Source organism: Aricia agestis, chromosome 4 (genome assembly GCF_905147365.1).
Source record: "Aricia agestis chromosome 4, ilAriAges1.1, whole genome shotgun sequence".
Lineage (NCBI taxonomy): Eukaryota > Metazoa > Arthropoda > Insecta > Lepidoptera > Lycaenidae > Aricia > Aricia agestis.
Window position 1 is genome coordinate 3,031,087 of NC_056409.1, and position 18,993 is coordinate 3,050,079.

At 35.4% G+C, this 18,993-nt stretch overlaps 1 protein-coding gene across 3 annotated transcripts in view; it reads left to right on the top strand.

Annotated features, from left to right (window-relative positions):
• LOC121725854 overlaps nucleotides 1-18,993 on the top strand; it is a 257,313-nt gene that overhangs the window by 191,015 nt on the left and 47,305 nt on the right. For all 3 annotated transcript variants that reach the window (XM_042112979.1, XM_042112981.1, XM_042112980.1), the window contains one exon: nucleotides 4,221-4,255. The gene's annotated coding sequence lies outside the window, so the exon portion shown is untranslated. The remainder of the gene's footprint in view (nucleotides 1-4,220; nucleotides 4,256-18,993) is intronic.

The following is an 18,993-nucleotide window of genomic DNA, read 5'->3' on the forward strand; positions in this document are numbered from 1 at the left end:
TACGGAACCCTTCTTGCGCGAGTCTGACTCGCACTTGGCCGATTTTTTTTTATTATCATTTCTTTTCTTTGTCAAGAGTGAATTAAGTTCGCAGATATATATAAAGGTAAAACATACTGTAATAATTTGTACAAGTTTTAGCAAACAAGAGGCCAACAATAACTCACACATACAAAAAAAATATCCACAGCCGAACATATAACCTCCTCGTTTTTTGGAAGTCGGTTAAAAATATAGAACACACGCGTACAGTATAAGAGCAAAACACAACAATTTTTTTTTATTTATTTCGGCTCAACCTACGCAGATTTCGTTTAAACTGACACAAAAATCGGCTTTCAAAGTCGGCTTACTGCGTCACGTTTGCGGAGCTGTGTCCGCTCGTAACACCAGTTAAAACGCAGTGGCACCAGGGTGACAGTATATGTAACACTGGTGTGTGTGACGTTACAGTACTTAATATGTGTATGTGTGTGTGTATGACGCAAGTGTCACTGGATTACGGGCCTCCGGGATTACCACGACAAGACTCCGCCGGCCCGCCTGATGAATTTCATTGTTGTGACAGTGTCTGGTGAATAGACGTCTAGCTTTACATCGCGTCCCATGTAACGTGTGAGTGGACGATCAAAATATTCGTTGTTACTTTCCTTTATAAGATTTAATACGTGTTTTAAGAACGCGACTAACCCAAAATTGTCGATTTTATAATTCAGTGCTAGACTTTAAAATAAGTCCTGATTTGTTTCATATTTTTATAAACATAAATACTACGTTATAATATATTTCCAAGAATTTGATCTGAGCGAAAACAAGATATCTAAAAATTATCTCGATAGAAAAAAACCACAAAGATGCATCTAATTTCCACGATTTTTTCATATATTGCCGTGCATTAAACTAAGTAAATATTTTAACATGTATAAAATTCTATCATTGAGACACTGACCTGGCGGATTTTTAAAATATTGTATTTATCGAGTTATTAAGAAAAAACTAACTTGGCGATGATTCCGCGTCGTCCTGGCCTGGCATATGGGCGTGAGTGTGAAGAGAGAAGGACGATGTTTGATTTTTTGAGTTAGTCGCCCACTTTAAAATTTTTGGATAACATTTTTAACCCTTCTTTAAAGAAGTTTTTACTTTAACAATTCGGCGGAATGAATGGAATAATATGCATGGGACATAGAGTAGAATTTGTGGCTCAGATACAAAGTACATAGCTGCTACTCCTTTTTGTAGCTTCTTATCACTTAACTTTCTAAATTTTCTAACTACTAAAATTTGGTAAATCCGTTCCGCCGATCTCAAATTTTAGTGGGACTAACAAAATTAAAATTCATTTCTGTATTCATTCATTTTGCGGTATTGTAATACCGCGTAAATCTATTTACAACTAGTATTACTGGAATCGTTAATAAAACCTAAATTCGAATGATAATAAAAAACTTGAGAGGTGTCAAGGGACACCCGAATGGAACAAAGTTATTTATTCTCAAAAAATGCCATCTACGTACAGGAATGCTATCAACGCCCTCTGCCCCTACCATGCAGGTACTAATAAAAAAGTGTCGAGGTCAAATATCGTTCTGTCTAGCCTCCTTTACGGCGAACGCGCGATGAGGAACTTCGTTCCAACTTGGGTGGTCTCTAATCCTTTGTTCTGTAACACACTAGCGAGAGGTTGCGAAGTTGAGTGGCTCTGAACAGTACCACAAACTAAAAGTTGTCCAACTGCGACACTTCGCCATTAATCTTGTAAACACAATGGCGGAGGTTGTGAGCGCAAAAACTTGCATCATTTTTGTAATGAATGACAAAACAAATGAATCCATTTCACAAATATTACTTCTCTTTTTGACGAAACTATATTTTAAGCTAAACGGGCCAAGTGGGTGTCAGTAAACCATATACCTCTATAATCAATAAGGTGTAACAGATAATACGTTTTTTTTTTTAGAAATAGAAATAGAAATCATTTATTTGCTGAAATAAGGTACAATATGATGTTAAAGTAATATGATCAAGCTCTCTTATTTTGCCTTTGGGTGGCGTGCAAATTTTATACATTCTAATTTATAATTTATTTACTTATACTAATACTGCTTATAATTATTTGTCCTTTTATCTTATTATATTTTCAAGTATACTATTTCTAATACTTAAATAATTATTATAAAGAACTTAATACAATAATATTATGTCAATTTGTGCTTTTTTTTACATAAACAATTTAAATTTTAGATAATGAACAATATTTATGTCATGAATTATCATCTTATTTTATTTCGATATGATTATTATTATTATTATATTCTAATATAGATATTAATATGTCAATAAATTAATTAGCATTTATGGTTTCAAAGTCAATGTCAATAGTTATTAATAATAATAGTAATCATAATAGTCATCATTACATAAATTTCATTTATTTATTTAATTTATTTATTAATAAGTCATTACAAAATACATATTTTATAACTTTATAATAATTCCATTAGATACTACGATTCATTTCTTTATCATTAAAGTATTCATTGATTGTGTAATAGCATTTTTTATATACGTTGGGGTGAGTATGTGTTCCTTATAATATAAAGTAGCAGCGCTGAAAGAGCACATTTTATTTTATTTTTTTAAATGAAATAAGGGGGCAAACGAGCAAACGGGTCACCTGATGGAAAGCAACTTCCGTCGCCCATGAACACTCGCAGCATCAGAAGAGCTGCAGGTGCGTTGCCGCTTTTAATTTTAAGTCTCATTTTAATTGTTTATAATATTTATGTATATTTAAATAATTTCTAGTATTTATTTTTAACATTAAAATATTTATAAAATTAAATTTAAATATTAAACTAACCACCGTTATTGACTTTCGACTGGCGTTAGCATAAAATAATATTATGAACATCCGTTTCTCTTTATGATCAAATAATTAACTAAAATATATTTTGATAATTCCATAAATGTGTAAATATTTTATTTACTATAATTAAGTATTTTATTTAAACATTTTACATCATTTATTCTATTAAATTTAATCAAAAACTTGAACCTTACAAGTTTATCTCCACAGTTTGTCTATACTTTCTCATTTCTACTGGTCGCCGTGCTAGCCCGGCTGATATAATATTGAACCCTAAAAATTATTAATGTTGAAGACGAAATTGTGCGATCATAAAGTTAATTTATATTTGGTAGGTCCGTAATAGGTTGTTCCTATTTTGATTTTATGACTAGCAAAATATACGAATTCATATATTTTGGCAGTCTTAATAGGAACAATGTCTGGAGAATATTACCCGAACAAGAATGTATAAGTACGACGAAACACAATTAGATAACAAAATAAATTGGGTATATAATATTCCATTGTCGATATATTGCAATATTATTATTAGGATAATACATTATTGTACATAGACAATTAGTTATGCTCATCCAGATAACATCATATTTATTGCACCCTTGGGACCTACTGTGGACTGCAGAAGATACAGTTACACAGTAGGTATGCTATATATAATTGTAGTGTATATTATGTAAAATCTACTTCCTGTACCACATAAGATATTAAAATGCATACTAATATATATTTTTGTTTTTATACTATAGTACGGGAGCCCTAGAATATTTTTTTTATTACTATCAAGCTAATTTTTTGTGAGTAGCTTCATTTTAATAAGACGAACAACATTTTTATCTGAGAAAAATCTTGAAAGTGGTACCTAGCTAACAGAAATGGAAAGGATTTCATACTTTGTTTTTGTATGTTGATAGGTTATTACTTATTAGATATATAATTTTAGAGTAACATTGTACCACAAATAAAACAGTCCATATTTTAGGACCATCAATTCAAAGTATGAAATCCTTTCTATCTCTGTTAGCTACCACTTTCAAGATTTTTTGCAAATAAAAATATTTCTCGTCTCATCAAAATGAAGATGCTCACAAAAAATTGCTTGATAGTTGATAGTAATAAATAAAAATATGGTCTAGGGCTCCCATACTACTACCACTTAACTACTTTTGCTCGGCAATTAAGTATGCAATAAACATACTACAACAATATTTCAAGATAACTTTATAGTTTTAAGCGATTAGAAGCAGCCTCTGTTACATTTGTGGAAAATTTCATCATAAACTAACAGGATAATAAAACGTCTATTCATTATCTTATGCTTAGATAATAAACATACTTTCTATTGTTACAGAAAAATGAATTCACCCGCAAATGAACATTAAAAAGGTAAGCCTTTTTACTATAACTATAAAAAGATCGCGTAAAATTCTAAGAAAACAGTTTTTTTTTTATGAAATAAGGGGGCAAACGAGCAAACGGGTCACCTGCCAAGCAACTTCCGTCGCCCATGGACACTCGTAGCATCAGAAGAGCTGCAAGTGCGTTGCCGGCCGGGGAGGGTAGGAAAAGGAATAGGGTAGGGGATTGGGCCTCCGGTAAACTCACTCACTCGGCGTAACACAGCGCAAGCGCTGTTTCACGCCGGCTTCTTGTGAGAACGTGTTTATTTCATTATAATTTAGATTTTAGTACGAAAATATAATTTAAAAACCTATTCTCGTTCGAAAGCTTGTACATTTCTTAAATTCATGAAATAATAAAACGATCCCGCAAAACAATGCAACTCAATTCATCTGATACCTTGGAAATGATAAAACAAAACAGTAGATTGTCATTTTTCGGCTCGCGTTTTTTCACCAAAATGCGCCGGTTTTGTGAAGATTTTGTATGCAACGCGACTTCGCTGTTATGGAATTGGATTTGCGAACAGATGCCGGTGCTCTTTTGTTGTTTTTCGCTTTCAAGTCTGAAAAACCATTGTTTTGTGCATATTTTCAATGATAAAGCGCTGCCTCTAAAGTATTGGTGGCTTATCTGTATAAAACTGTGCAATCTATGTTTCAAGGTAATATTTTTGTTTTGTGTTCTAGAATCTAGAGTAAAAAATTAAGATTATATAAAATACTTGACTGTTGAGTTTTTTAACTTGTTGATATATTAATTACCTTAGCGACACTCGAATCACAAATACAGAAAAACTAAACAATTCATTTGAGAAAGAATGCAACTTGTGAACAAAACTGCGATGCGATGTTGCATCGCAAATATCGGCGGCAAATACATTCCATTCTCATAATCCATACTTCCATACTAATATTGTAGTGTCCCTGATTAACTACTACTCCTTTTACTTGATAAATGAAACGATAGACTTGATATACCGTTACTTGATTTATTGATATACTTGATGATAAAATGACCCGGGTGTGCGAGCACGCGCGATCGCCTTGATTGATCGATGCGAACTGATTTTAATAAAATAATTAACTAATTACGCGAGCGCGTCCTAAACGCTGACTCCTTAAAACCCTAAAACTGCTTGATGTACGATATGGATCGTACAAATATTATAAATGCGAAAGTGTGTCTGTTTGTCTGTCTGTTACCTCTTCACGCCCAAACCGCTGGACCGATTTTGCTGAAATTTGGCATGGAGATACTTTGAGTCCCGGGAAAGAACACAGGATACTTTTTATCCCGGAAAAATGTACGGTTCCGCCGCGATAAGCGAGTTTTGGCGCAGCGGAGTTGCGGGCGTCATCTTGTAAACACTATAAAATTTCCCAAATACACACGCGACGTCGCATCGCAGTTTCATGTACGAGCCCTTAACTTATCTTCAATGAAATATTGTAATATTTGGTGCTTTAAACATAATTGAATTAAATCCGAAATTCTTGGTACTAATATGATCGCGTCGAGCAATCTTGTATGAAACCGTAGAGTCAGTGGCTCGGAATGATCAGTTTAAATTAATTTCCATTGTTGCCCGGTCTAGAAATGTATCTACCTCTAATTAAAACCTATACTGTTATTGAGAAACAGAGGTTAGATAAAACCAATAATGTTAAGTATCTATGACACTAAACCTTGTTTGTCTTTTTAACTTGATGATAATTTAAATAGCAGATCATAACATGATGACTTAATTATAATGTTTGATTTAACAGTCGGAACAGTCAAGAAACAAACACAGGATTTTTTTAAATTTAAGTCGCACAAATCTGTTTATTCCAAGTAATAGACGAACTTCAGTTTTATTTATCAGCTTTATAACTTTTATGTTCTGCACATTTCATCGAAATATAAATATTTACGACATAACCAATAAGAATAAACTGTGCCATTAATACAAAAACAAATGAGATGAAAACTCGAGCGATAATAACTCGCGGGGAGGTCGGGTAAACAAGTGCACTGTTTAATTTATGAGCTCGTGAAATATGCCCCGTTATCCTCTCCTGAACTTCGTCTGGTGCATAAGTATGAGTTAGTGATACAAGTTTGTTGATGACTTCTGTGTGTTTGAGTGTCAGACCAGGATTTAAGCTTTGGGAGAGTGGATGAAAATATCTCATTGTTGTGGTGATAATTTACGTTAAATTATGTAGGTAAAGACATGATGTGCGGAGTTGATGGAGAAGACGTGTGGAGTGAAGACCAAAGTTAGGCAAACGTAGCGTAGGGCCTTCTACAGCTCTATAATCCGACGATTTCAAGATAATAATTTAAATATATTTGAGAACTGCTCAAGATTGGGATGGTTATCGCTTGTTGTTGGGGGAGGCATCTTTCTTTTCATGAGGAAATGCTTGACGTGGACGCATCCCCGGCGGATTAGGGATATCGGCTGGGATATATAGGACTCCCCTAGCGTCGGTCTTACCCACTAAAACCAAATGGTGATCCACTTCCCGCTTAAGGCAGAGTTGTGGGTATGATAGAACCTACCGCAACAAGTGTTGGAGAAGGCCTACGTAAAGCAGTGGACGGCTAAAGATTATGATTATAATTGCGCTTTCAACTGCGAAAATCGAATTTTATCACAGTTAACCCTCAAAATCGAGTCCAATCCTTCTTAAAATATTTTATTTTAAATAAGTTCAACACGTTACTTAAAAATATGATATAATCTTCTTAATTCGTCGGAAAATGGCGTTTAGTCCCACTTATCCCTTTTATAGAAATTCATTTTTAAATTTTATGAGATTCTAACACGGTTCATTAACCTGTTTCAAAACTTTAAACTGCTATAGAAAAAAATGTTCTTAAAGTCCTTTAAATAATTATATGATTATTATCATTGACTACAAATAAAAATACATAGTCGTCTTAACTTCTTAAAACTTAACAGATAATATTTTAAAATAGAACGTGAGCTACGCAGGCCGTCGTGATATCAACCTTGGCGACACTCGCATGCACTGAGTGTAAGTGTGCAAAGAAACTGAAATTAAAACGACAGATGTATAAGGGCTACGCGTCGCTGTTACATTTTATTCGTGTACTTTAAAACGGGTTTGAAAGACTTGTTAGAGTACGCAAATGAACTAGTAGGGCGTTAGTTCCGCGCGAGTGCGTACATCCATTACCTACGCCGGCAACAGCGCGAGATGAAACTAAACCGCGGTGGGAGCGGGAAATGTAACATGACTATTTCATGTTACATTTGCCGCTCCCACCGCGGTTTAGTATTTTTATTAAATAACAGTGAAGATTGCTGTTACAAGCGATTTTATTGGTGTAGCCTGAAACAATAATTGTCAGCTTTTTCATTGTGCAGCTATTTATTGTGCAGGTTTGTTTATTGGTTTGTCTTTTTTGAGAATATTATTAGCATCTCTGTATTATAGATCAAAGTTCAAAAAGTTAAGGGATGGATCTGAATGGATGAAATCACCGTAACATAAATCATAATATAAAAAACTAGATGTTCCGCGTAGCTTCGCCCGCGCAATTTAGGAATTTCACGGAAATCGTACATTTTTTCGCAAAAAATAGCCTATATCCCTTCACGTGGTCTATTCTTTATGTGCGCCAAATAAGCCCTATCAAATAATTTCCCCCGTTTTTTCCACACTTTCCTCTATTTATTTACTCCTATTAGTCTCAGCGTGATAAAATATAGCCTATAGCCTTTCTCGATAAATTGGCTATCTAACACTGAAAGATTTTTTCAAATCGGACCAGTAGTTCCTGAGATTAGCGCCTCCAAACAAACAAACAGACCAACAAACTCTTCCGCTTTATAATATTAGTATAGATTTTTTTTAAATATTATGTAAATGACTGAAAAAAAAATTTACCCCCTAAAGGGCCTAATTTTGATAAATTCTTAGCCAAAGTCAGTGGCTAAGAATTTTTCAAAATTACGCCCTTAAGGAGGTAAAACAGAAATTCCTCATTTACTTTCTAAGGGCCTTTTTCACCACTTCCTGATAAGTGCCGAAGAGGCTATCCACCAATTAACTTGACAGATCAAGTATGGAGAATCTGTCAAAAAAGTTGCGAATAGCCTATTAGGCACTTTACCAGAAAGTGGTGAAACAGGCCCTAATACGTAAAAACCGTAAGATAAAGCCAGTATTGTATAAAATACAGCTCATAGTACATCATCATCTATTCAACACAATATACGCGGGTAGTTTTCCACCGAACAGTATGCAGCTAAAACGAACCATTACTCACTGTTATCTGCACTCCGCTCGGCGCGGCTCGACGCGGCTCGGCGCTGCTCGGCGCGGCTCGGCGCTGCTCGGCGCGGCTCGGGGCAACCCCGTCCGGCTCCAGGCAACTCGGTGCGCTGCAAAGAGTTTTGATTTGTTGCCCCATTCACAATTCAGACGCCAACGCTCTGAATTTTCACGAGCACTATACGAAACACATCAACGAGAAATATTTCGTCCGCCGGGACTACTAAACAGTCATTTTGGATGAAATTAATTACATTTATAATTCAGCACGCCGAATCATTAAGCGCGTAAAAATCCTTAGAGATTCATGCCTGCCGCGATTTTTTATGCAGAAATTAATTTCTAGTTCGACGAAGAGCTATTGATAGTCTTTACGTATTTGACTAATGATGGATAATGGAGAAATTTCCGAAAGAAAAGAAAAGAAAAAAGAAAAATTTCCAATATATTTTTCCAATATTTCAAATATTTTTCCAAATTGTAATGTCAACAAAGATAAGAAAATAAAACAAGATAACTGCGGGATAACATTTTAAGGCTTTTATTTATTATTTTTCTTGAAAACTTCTATGATTTGTTGCATAAGCCGATTGCTTAGACGATCAATTGTATGGTGCAATATCACGCTTCAATTTTATTGAACAGTTTATTTGACAATTATTAGATTGAAGGCGCGCGATGTTCAATATCAACCCTAGACGGTCAATAATATTGCGCAATACGTGATATGGCGCAATAAAATTGCTCGTCTAGTAGAGTAGGGGCCGCTTAGATTATAGCGTTCATCACCGGTATTAAGTATTATTATTTAAACTATTACTACAGTCGCGTTAGATTTTTTCTGAAATTAATAATAATTATAGAAAGTTTTTTTTTTGCGCTTGTTGTTAGAAGAGGTCATAAATAGCGCAAATTCAAAAACTCTACCAAATCCGACGGGTGCGTTAGCCGCCATAAAATTACCATTGTCTATTTCCCTTAAACATTGGAAATTCAATTATGCGATGAATTGTTTTCGTTAATCACGCAAATGTACATTTAAATACAAATGAATCAAGTTTACACGATTTCCTCCAAAACTTGTACATTCCGGAACTTAATGGCTTGGTAGTTTTGAAACACGGTGCGGTTGTGTCGCCTTTCAATACTACATCACTTAGCTGCAGCCACAACGCTAAATCGCTCCTCGATTAAGAGCTTTAAGAGCTTCTCAACTGACGTATAGATTTATTAGTTTCACCAATTCAAATATATTCTTTTGTAAGGAAATATATAATTTATTCGATACTGATGTAATCTATCATCTATGTCTGTAAATTTCTTGTTTAAGTTCATTATGATATTGTCTGTATTCTCAAGCTTAAGAGTCCGGGTGCCATCGAAATTCGTAACGTAATATTTACCATATTTGAGTTATTATTCAGCTTACGATAGTAATTATTTAGGCTCCTATACAAGAATTCACTGCAAAATATTGACGTACCAAAAAATATGAACGATTACAATTTGGTATGTAAGTATTGTAACCGTTTATATTTTTGGTATGTAAATATTTTGCAGTGAATCCTGGTACAGGAACCTAGGTAATTACTATCTTAAGCTGAATAATAACTCAAATATGGTAAATATTCTCGTATGGGAAATGATCCTGGTATTACGCTTGTATAAGAATTTCGATGGCACCCGGACTCTTATAAGCCATTGAGTCAATTTTAATAAAATGCAGTAGCGTTTAATAGAGAGTCCCGGTGCTAGGACTTAGTTTTTAAAAAAATGTGCTATTTCTGTAATTATTAATGAGCGTAGTTACGGGCAAAAATATTTAGTTTATAAACAAATTGTAAAAGTTCTAAACCGGGTTTAGTTATTGCAACAATAGTGTAAACGTTTGAAAAAAAAAACTAAGTAAAGAAAGTGAAAAATACAGAACTGCGATTTGTAAAGCGGTGAGCAAACAAAAGCAACTATTTCTTTGACAGCTACAAAACTACATACAGACATACATGCTAATAAAAAAAAAGAGAAGAAAAAATAAGACAAACTATTGTGTATTTTACATCACTCCGTCATTGCATACAAAATTAAAAGTAAAGTTTGCCTAGTTGATTACAAAATTTGTTGGGAAAGTTTCAACATTAATTTACTAGTCAAAATATTCTAAAACATTCAATTTAATTTGAAGTTGGGGGAGTCGCCGTGAAACTACTTTGGATATTAACATAACAGACACCGGCCTAAATACATAATAATAACTACTGAGAGCTACTTACTACATCCTATCCTACTGATATTATAAATGCGAAAATGTGTCAGTCTGTTTGTCTGTTACCTTTTCACGTATGGTAATTCGGTATGGAGATACGCTGAATCCTAGGAACGGACATAGGATACTTTTTTCTCGGAAAAATGTATGGTTTCCGTGCGATAAACGGATTGTGGTGCAACGGAGTTACAGGTATCATCTAGTCGTTTATATAAAATATTGTGCTGACCCGGGCCCCGGCAAAGAGTAGTTTAGCCGTATAGTACGTTATTTCAGGTTATAATGGTGGCTTAATAGTCTCATAACGGCGTCTCAACGTCATCCAAAAAAATTAAATTACGCTTGTTAAATTACTTACTAGCTCATCACCTTAAATTTAATCATCTTCTTCTTTTCGCTCCCCGTTTAAAACATTGACTATTTTAGATTTTATAAAAAAAACAACAATCCATTTTTAATTTCACAACAGACTTTAACCATAAACAAAGGAGTATAATTCGTGTGTACAGGCTTGTCACTAAAACATGGTAGTGTGCGCGTTTAGTGGGTGCGTTTAATGTATGATAGAGGCATAATTTTAGCAAAACAATATTAGCTCGATGCACTCCTTCACCATATAAACTACAACTGTGCGAAATTTCATTCACCTACGTTTCCGCATTTTTCGTAAAAAGGGTTCCAAAGTTTTTCGCTCACATATTAATATATAGATTATATAATTAAATATAGAATTCTATATTCTATAAATATCATGCTATTTTCACTATACTGCACATATTTTATGCACTGAGCTAATTATCTTGCAATTTTCGTTTAATTACAAATACGCCTAGATTCTTCCTACTAAGCCCACTTTACTTAATTTTAACTAAATTTGTGGGAGCGTCGCTGCTGCTCTTATCTACCATTTACTAAGCAATATTATATTTCCTTGGAATTACCGCGAACGTTCTCAAACGCTTAAATTAAATCAACATATTATTATCCTCTTAGAAGCTCGAAGAGAACGAGAGAAGTCGCGAACTAATATAGTTAAAATTTGGTAACAAGAAGGTCTTTAGCGTGAGATTATAAGCCAGACTCCTAATTTATACTCTATGATGATCGTCATAAAGCTCAAAACGACGTGGCTCTATATTTTATACATTCGTTAGGCGTAATCATAGCTTCTGGAGCGGAAAATGGTTACAAATTTGATAATTTCTTGAAGAAATATAACTCGTATTTTCATTTCTGTTTATGTTATTAAGAGGGTTGTAGAGCAATAAGTTTACGATACAATCGTCAAGAATATAATATAAGACATAAATTAAATGAATGTGCGTTGAAATTTTTAACGTAAAGCGTCAACTAATAGTCTGATTAAAGTATTAAAAAATCGGCCAAGTGCGTGTCGGGCCACGCGCCATATTCCGGGTTCCGTAGTACCGCTACTTTTTGATAAAATTTGTATGGTCAGTGAATGTACATTTATAACGTGTTTTAACTAACAACATCATCTCAGTTCCGTACAAAGGAATGTGAATGAAAATTTCATATTTTATACTTCGCCGAATATTTTTTTTTAGTTGATCGACTATTACTCAATAAATTTTGGAGTCTTCTTAGCTGTGATAGTTTTTCTTTTAAATTCAGCATATTTCCTACTCCCGTGAATTTTTTCACATTTCCAGAAACATTAGGCAACCGTTTAGCTGATAGTGCGGGACAGTGGACTCTAACGATAACAAAAAAGTACTTTAAAATATTATAGTCATAATATTTTTAAGAAACCTATCCAACGACACCCACACGATGGGTAGGACGCGAAAAAAAATCATCTCCACTTGATTTGTAGGGGAGGTTTTTTTTTAAGATTTTATGTACCAATATTTTGTCGGCATCATTAATATTATGTGCGTTCATGCCAAATTACAGCTTTTTAGGTCCTATAGTCTCAAAACCGCGGACAGATCTAATACGTACAGACGGACGGATAGACCGAAACTATAAGGGTTCCTTGTTGACTATGGAACCCTAAAAATCAACCATCCATACTAATATTATCAATGCAAAAGTTTGTCTATCTGTTACCCCTTCACGTCCGCTGGACCGATTTTGCTGGGTATGGGGATACTTTGAGTCCCGGGAAAGGACATAGGATACTTTTTATCCCGGCAATATGTACGGTTCCCGCGCGAGTTATGGGCGTCATCTAGTTATTCACAACGTTGTGTGAAATTAATACGCAAAAGGTGCAAAATAAAGTTTGAACAAATTACTGAAACGTAATTGAAGGACATATTATTATTGTAATATCCAGGGACATGTCACTTGCTACGTAGTTAATTACTAAAAGTTTACGCATGTTTACGTGTCTGTCTTTAAGAGGATACAACAGGGGCTAGAGAAATGAAAAAAAAGTACGTGTAATATCTATAGCTGTCTCCCTTACCTCAAGCCTATACCGCAGAACGCGATAGAGACAACTGCAGAAAATCCAGAAAATCAACGATTCGTTGTCCCCTGATTCCTTCTCCAAAACTTAACCGATTTAAGTACTTTTTTCATTAAAGATTAAAAAAAGGCTTGAGCTGTGTTCCTATGTTTTGCTTTTTTTGTATAATCTAGCCAAATCTGTTTTCTGGACGTTTGAACACAGCGGAAAATCTGGCCATTTTTTTGGGTTTTTGAACGTTCATATCTTATTTAATAATTAAATTATAAAAAAAAAGAAAACATAGGGACATTGTATTAGTGGCCGTAGATATTCAGGAAAAAAATTATAACTCTACTAGCATTATCCAGGGAGGAAACAGGGGACAACGTTTGTATGGAAAAAAGGGCGGTGTGGAATCCTCTTAATAAACACATTTAGCATAACCGTAGATGTGCACATAAATTTACCCGAATAAAAAAATAAAAAAAATTGCCGAGCCACGTTATAATTACACACATCTATGACCCAGGGACATTCAAAATAGCTTCTTAGCTTCATTAGGGAGATCGCAGACGACAGACTATCCGTGAGGCACTTTTTAGTCCGTGGAAATACAACTTATGCAATAATATGCAGTAACGCACACGACGCGCAGCGCAGACGTGACGTTACTGCATATAATTGCATAGGTTCTATTTCCACGGACTTAAGAGGATTCCACACCGCCGTTTTTCCATACAAACGTTGTCCCCTGTTTCCTCCCTGGATAATGCCGGTAGAGTTATTATTTTTTTCCTGAATATCTATGGCCACTATTAGCATGTCCCTATGTTTTCCTTTTTTTCATAATTTTATTATTAAAAAAGATAAGAACGTCCAAAAACACAAAAAAATGGCCAGATTTTCCTCTGTGTTCAAACACCCAGAAAACAAAACTAGCTAAAATATACAAAAAAAATGAAACATAGGAACACAGCTCAAGCCTTCCTTTAATTCTTAATGAAAAAAGTACTTAAATCGGTTAAGTTTTGGAGAAGGAATCAGCGGACAACGAATCGAAGATTTTCTGTTCTTTTATTAGAACTTTTGTCGTGTTGTCTCTATCGCGCTCTGCGGTGCGAGACTTGAGATTGGTGAGACAGCAATACATTTTCAAATACCTATTTTCAATTTCTCTCGCCCCTGGTGTATCCTCTTAAAAGTGTGTCACAGATAGTCTGTCGTCTGCGCTGCGCCTAAGACATAGTAACCCTAACTAAACAAGCAAGGACTGCAGTTTTACCACAAGGTGTGTAGTGTGTATTTGTATAAGGTTGTTGGTACAAATTAATGCTCAGAGTTGGTCGTACGAGTTATAGTTATTCCGCAAACAAGATACTAAGATCCAATCTATTACAACTTGCACTGCAACTTGTAGTTGCCGACAATTCTCGCTGTTATAATCAACAATAATGGAGATGAACAACTCGCCAACATAGATCAATTCAGAAGTTCGTAATAAATTACTCAAACCACGAGGTTTTTTCACATAAAAAATAACATCTAAACAAAAAGGGGATAAAATTAGCTTTGCCTATCCATACTAATAAATTATGATAAATGCGAAAGTGTGTCTGTCTGTCTATTCACGCCCAAATGGCTGAACGGTTTTTGCCGCAATTTGGTATAGAGTCCCACACAAAGTAGTAAGGACCATGGACCATGGAAGGCCAACTATTAAAAAGTCACAAGCGGACAATCTATGTCATGTAAAAACATGTTTCTCTGCCGGATGGCAGTGCCAAACGTTGTTTTGCCACATACGTTTTGGGGCTTGAGAGCCTGAAAGGTAGATCTTCCAGACCTTACCACCTCACTTTCTGCAAGATTTTCCCAAAAAAAGTAACAGCTCAAGATAAAAGCAGCCTATTTTTAAGCAAGCAAGAGGTATTCTCGTAACGAGCTCTGCTCGCGTCCGACGGGCTGTTAATCTAATATTGTTCGATGTTTGATGAAGTCATTATTACCTTACACCGAGGATATTATCTACCAATACTTTAAGCTTCTTCATATTACCAGCTCGTTGAATCAATTCTCAATATTATTATCTATTATATACTAATATTATAAATGCGAAAGTAGTCTATCTGTCTGTCTGCCCTTCTGTCTGTCTGTCTGATACCTCTTTACGTTTAAACCACTGAACCGATTTAACTTTAATTTTTTGGTATGGAGATACTTTAAGTCCTGGGAAATGACATAGAATACAATTTATCCTGGAAAAATGTATTCGCTATCTAGTATTATCATATTTTATAATCCAGCTATCAGAATGTTTTCTTTACAGCTTGTCATTTCTACATGCTGACAAAATATCGTTAGGGCCTTATCACACTGGCGATTAGCGAGCGATTTGCAAGCGACGCGACTGCGCAGCGCACACGCCGCGATGACGCCACGATTGCGCGGCGTGTACGCAGCTTGCCTTCGGCGTTTTGGACACTCAGCAGCAAAATGGGTTCTGACGTCAGTCCCTAGACGAGTCTACTATATATAATAATAATCTGTGTAGACGAGTGTACAAAATGGCGGCCACGCCACGCCGCGCCGCGACGACGCTGCGCTGTCGCGACGTGCACGCCGCGCAATCGCGGCGTGTGCGCTGCGCAGTCGCGTCGCTTTCAAATCGCTCGCTAATCGCCAGTGTGATAAGGCTTAATGAAAATAGAAAAATAGATTATATAAATAAAAAAAAAACTCATTATTTAACAATTTCAATAATCCAATTAGGTAATTGGACCTACGTAATTTCGTCATGTAGGTACGAATTAATTTTTGGATATCAGAAATTTTCTAAATGACATGAAAAAATCATTTTGTAGGGTGTGTTTTAGGAGACGAGTAATAAGACCGAGAGTTGCAATAAGACTGTTTATTAAAATATAAGACATTGGGTTATATAGAAGTACATACTTCTTATTACACTACTACAATTTATTTTTACAATAATGTTATAATAAACATTATTGTAAATCTCATTTGGTAGAGTTGTTGCATGTTATAATAGGATGCTGTTAAGCATTCGTGTACTAAGCCACAAAGAAAATACGTATTGAGTTATGAATGCAGTTATGTTGTTTAGATGATTTAGAACAAGACTGCATTCAAAAACAAAAAATTCTGGGTCAGGACACTAATGCTTAATAGCGACCAATTTATAGAGTTTTCGCTGTAGTAGGCCCGGCTTCCCAGAGGGAAATAAAAATCAATCATCTATTCCACTCGATATGTACTCTATGAGGCTACGCAGTTTGCCCCAAGCCAGGTGTTTGCTTAAAATACTAACAAATTTTTGGTTCAAAATGTTTGTACTAGGCTTATTTCAATCAGGTTAGCAAACGGTGTGGAACTAGAAATATTGTTGATTATGGATGTGGCGTTTTAAATATTTATAAAATGTTTTTAAGCGAAATATATTATTATAGAAAAACATTTTTATATTACGATTAGAAACTAAAAATCATAAAATAACAACAATGTAATTATGTAATTCGTAAATTATTTAAATAAACATAAACATGTTTAAAAAAACTTCAAGACAATATCCTTATTAAGCTTACCTTAGTCCCCTGACTCATACACACCCTAAAGTATTATCACTAGTTTTGTTGCACCCTGTATAATGTGACCTTTGCCATTCTAGACGCAAGTATCTTATGTAAAATCCTAGAAATTCGGTTGTTATGAATGACGCTACAATGAAAAATACACCCATTGGCCTAATATCATTAGTCATTACTCATTCGATTAAAAAGTAATAAGTTTCAAACCATAGAGAAATATAATATGTTTCAAACATAATATTGCAATTGCATAAAAAATATACCGTCACACCGCAGCGAGCTGATCCATCGACTGAATTAGTTCACAGATGAGGTCCGACCGCCACCGCAATATTTCGATAAACGTCGTTTCAATGAAAACGTAAAATGTACGAGCCGATAGCTTTTGCGTTGAATTTCAATTTAAATATGGAAATTATTTGAATTGAAACTCAATGTTGTTTCGGCGTTGAAAAGCCAGTGATCATTTCTAAAGCAGCCATGCTTAATGTGAAGTGAGCCCTGGTGCTCCGAAAAGCCTTCATACGCGAGCGATACATGAATCTTTTTCAGAAATGTCATCAGACACAGTATGGGGTCGCCTTTTTTATAAAATAAGGGGGCAAACGAGCAAACAGGTCACCTGATGGAAAGAAACTTCCGTCGCCCATGGACACTCGCAGTATCAGAAGAGCTGCAGGTGCGTTGCCGGCCTTTTAAGAGGGAATAGGGTAATAGGAAAGGGTGGGGATGGGAAGGGAAGGGAATAGGGGAGGGTAGGGGATTGGGCCTCCGGTAAACTCACTCACTCGGCGAAATACAGCGCAAGCGTTGTTTCACGCCGGTTTTTTGTAAGAACGTGCTATTTCTCCGATCGAGCCGGCCCATTCGTGCCGAAGCATGGATCTCCCATGACGCCTTACAAAACAAGGCCAGTCAATATTTTTTCGGTGCAACATCCGTTATGATTATCCACTTCTTGCCTAGTGGCTGACATGTAAGCAACTGTGGCAAGTCGCAAAAAGTGGCAAGAACTGCAGTTCATACTTTTTCCCTTATTTTGGGTACGCGAAACGGTTTAATAAGCTGCACATTTAAATATTATTATTGGTAAGGCGTGTAAAATAAAATATTTTAAATCTTAAACTGGTATTTAATTATCATTTATTGTAAAATAAACTAAGTCTTCGGAGTTTAAAACATAAATATGTGCTCCCGAAAGTGTGACAACACGAACAAGTAACAAACTTGGGAGTACGACACGTATAACTTCGTCGCGGTGAAACTCATCGTTAATTTATACGGAGATTTCGAAACTAAATGTGGAATTAATTTGGCGGAGATAATTTTACCGATGTAAACATGTTTTTCGAGAGAAAACTTTGTGCACTTTTTTAGGATGGATTAATAATGTTGAACTTACGTCGGGGCACGCCATGGACTAATTGAAAATTCGTATTACACAGGAGACTTGCCACGTGCGGGACGCGGGTACGCCGAAAATATATAACATATAAGTTATAACGGCTTCGTTTTGACTTCTCCCGGCACTTTTGAAGTGCCCGTTTTTTTAACTTTGGAAGAGCCGGAGATGTTTTGTCGCGAATGGGTTGGTCGAGTTGACTTCAATACCATGACCCCTATTTGGGGTCATGGTATCAATAATAAAATACTCAAGTCCCTGGCTAGTGTCTATGAACAATTGAAACATAAGACGAGTTATACGTACTCCCTTAAAGTTACGTTTCTGGTTCTTCAAACCCCTTTCTCTTTAGGTCAAGACCTAAAGAGAAAGGGGTAGATTATACGGCGAACCCAATAATATTTTACACCGGTTTTTGTGAGGTCATGGTATATAATAATTTGGCCAGCCCAGTCTTACCCAAGCATGACTCTCCAACGTTTTTGACTTTATAATAAATTACATCTTTCCGCCATAGCATTAATAAATCTAATGTCAGCTATAAAAGATTTTCAATACATTGTTCTAATAAATTGTGTGTTAGCTATTCTCTCTTATCCCGGAGCCATCCATCTCACGATAGATCCACGGGAGACCTATAGATCATCCCAGCGTCTGGGACACGTCATTTACCACGCTAGATTGATTGTCTACAGATTCTAGACAAATATAGAAAAATGTTGTTGAAATTCTCTAAAGGTTTCAA